This window comes from Geotrypetes seraphini, chromosome 4 (assembly GCF_902459505.1).
Source record: "Geotrypetes seraphini chromosome 4, aGeoSer1.1, whole genome shotgun sequence".
Taxonomy (NCBI): domain Eukaryota; kingdom Metazoa; phylum Chordata; class Amphibia; order Gymnophiona; family Dermophiidae; genus Geotrypetes; species Geotrypetes seraphini.
This window is the reverse complement of record NC_047087.1, coordinates 65332778-65335870: the sequence shown is the minus strand read 5'-3', so window position 1 is coordinate 65335870 and position 3093 is coordinate 65332778.

Here is a 3093-nt window from a genome sequence, read left to right as displayed (position 1 = left end):
AGGAAATTTGATACGAGGAGGAGGAGCTGAAAAAGAAAGGTGGGACAGAATCTGAAAACTACGCATATCAGCATGAGTCAGCAGATCACGAGTTACGTGAATGAACTGGACTCACTTGTACAGTGTATGGCAGTCAGCCCAGTTACTGTTGTAAAAGACAGCTTTAAAGGAGACGTGCATTCTATTTTAGTCTGGTCTTCGATTTCAGCCAAAGATAGGCAAAAATAAAATAAAGATCAGAAAATCTGCAAGAGAGGCTTTGTGCACAATGTTGGAAATGTATTTCTTTTGCCCAACAGGTTCACTTTCTGCAACTTCAACATTTTATTTTATTTATTTAAGTATGTATATGCCACTTATAGCTTAAGTGGTTTACATTCAGGTACTCAAGCATTTTTCTCTATCTGTCCTGGTGGGCTCACACTATCTAATGTACCTGGGGCAATGGGGGATTAAGGACTCCTTTTACAAAGCCGCACTAGTGGATTTAGTGCCCGCGACTTTTAATCACGTGCTAACCCCCGCGCTGGCCGAAAAACTACCACCCGCTCAAGAGGAGGCGGTAGCGGCTAGCACGGCCGGCAGTTTAGCGCACCCTATTATGCGCATTAAACCGCTAGCGCGCCTTTGTAAAAGGAGCCCTAAGTGACTTGCCCAGGGTCACATGAAAAAAAAAATCCCACAAACAAAAAATTGTCTTAACAGCACTGATGCGTTTTTTACACGATTCTCAAATTTAGCAGTTTCAGGGTAAAAATACCTCAGTGCTTTCAGCAATAGGTTTTGCGTGGCTGTGATTCGTGACCCGGTGGCATGCAGTGAGATTTGCAATAGGGTTTTAAGTGCACGCAAAGAGGGAAGGGTATTGGAAATAGGAGACGTTGCAGGACTGCATCTAGAAAGTACCAGAAACAGCCAGAAGCAGAAGAGAGGATGAGAGAACAGGTTTGGAAGGGAGGAGGGCACAAAAGAGGTGAAGAGTGTGGGAAAAGGCAGCCATCAACTCCAGTAGTAAATTAAGTGCCTGAGCAATAAAAGGAGGAAAGGAGAGACAGGATGACAGTTTATTAGAGAAAGAAGGGCCAGAGATGGGGAGTGGAGGCAAGATAGGGCAATGAAACCCAGGTGTTACCAGGAGAGGTTGGAAAAAAACCCCCTAACATTTAATACAGCTTCTTCTTTATTTATTTTTCTACCTTTCAACCAGAACAGTGTACATGAATTTATTCAGGTATTTAAGCATTCCTCCCCCCCCCACTGTGGGCTTACAATCTATCTAATGTACCTGGGACAATGGGAGGATTAAGTGACTTGCCCAGGGTCACAAGGAGCAGCCTGGGTTCAGGGTGCTGAGGCTGTAGCTTTAACCACCGCACCACACTCTTATGCCAATCTCACCTACAGTCATTATAGGCACTTAAGACTGGGCACATGCTGTCTTTCCCTGCAGCTACTACCCCCCCAAATGCTACTGCACATCCAGACCCCAGCAGGCTCAAATTTGGCATCCTCACGCTGTGGGGTACCTCATATGCAGGGGTGATAATGACAAGTGCTGCCATTTGAGGTTCCAGGGTACTAGGCTCACCATGCCACAGGACATAGAGGCTCCGGAGGCTGCTGATGCCATAGCCGTTATCTTTTTCTCTTGATGTCTCTTTTTATGCCTTGCCACCTCTCCTACACTCCATTTTACTTCTCCCTCCTGCTCTTCTTTTATCACATGTTTCTCTTCCCTTTATTCATTCTGCTCATTGCTTCCTTTTTCCTATTCCTTCTCCCCTCTTTATTCTGGAGCCCTCCTCCTTGCTTCAGTCCCTCTCTTCCGTCTTTCTCCTCTTTTCCTGTTCCCTATCATTTTCTCTTCTTTTTCCCATCCCTTCTTCATTCTCTTGCGTCTCCCTCATAAGAGCATAAGAGTTGCCATACCGGGACAGATCAAGGTCCATCAAGCCCAGTATCCTGTTTCCAACAGTGGCCAAACCTTCAGACCTTCGTTCTATGCTCTCTTCTCCTTTCTCCAGCTCCCTCCCTTTACTGCGCTCCTTCCTTTCTGCTACTGTTTTGTACCTCTCTCCCACTCCTCATCTGTTTCTCTATGCTTAGTCCCCTTTAAAATAAGCACCTTAAAAGCAGCCAAATTCTTTGCAAATGTTAATTGTATGGGTGACAAATGGTGGTGGTGGTTTGAGGGGGGGGGGGGAAGGAGGGGGCAAACAAGCATGCATATTTTTGTAAATGCCTTTGTGTGCTAATTTCCTCCCTGACATAAACAGCCACAAGCACAGTTGCCAGGTCCATGGCTTTCTTGCCCATGTGGGCTGCTTTGGAATGCTGGTTGCGGGAAATTTTGAGTAGCTGTGGGCAGTGGTGTAGCTAGGGTGAGAGGTGCTAGGATCAGTGGCACCCATCTCCTGCCCTCTTCTTTACCCCCCTCCCACCTCCACACATTTCTTCCCTGCCCCCTCCTTTCCCCATACCTCTCTAACGTTCCTGGCGCGAACAGCAACCCCTGACCTGCTGTCATGCCAGTGTCGGTTCTTCCTCTGATGTCACTTCCTAGGCGCAGGTCCAGGAAGTGCACTTTGAGAGAAAGAGACACTGATAGTCGGCATGCAATTTGCATGTTGAGAGAGAAAGCCCAGGAATTGCGACAGAGCAGGGACAGGCAGGCCAGGAGCTGCACAACGAAGGAAAGAGACAGGCAGCACGTGCAAATTGTGCATAAGAGAAACACAACAAAGAGACAACGTTCTCAGCCCATCCAACCAAGGTGGGGCAGACTCCATCGAGGGCTATATACTCAGTCCAATGAGTTTCCACGTTTATCATTCTGTCGGAAAAGTACTGAATGAAAAAAGTGGAAACTCACTGGACTTGATGGAGACTGTCCCAAATGAAGTTACTTGCGCTGTAAATTGAGCTGTTTTGGGGCTGCTTTTTCAAGGTAATTGTGCGGGATTATAAAAAAAATATCTTACAACACTGTCCACAAGAACCAGACGGCATGCTTTCAGCTGCTGGGGTATGCTGCTTTGTTTCTGCACTGTTTTCTTTAGTTCATGTTTATTAATGCATTTGCCGAAACAAAAT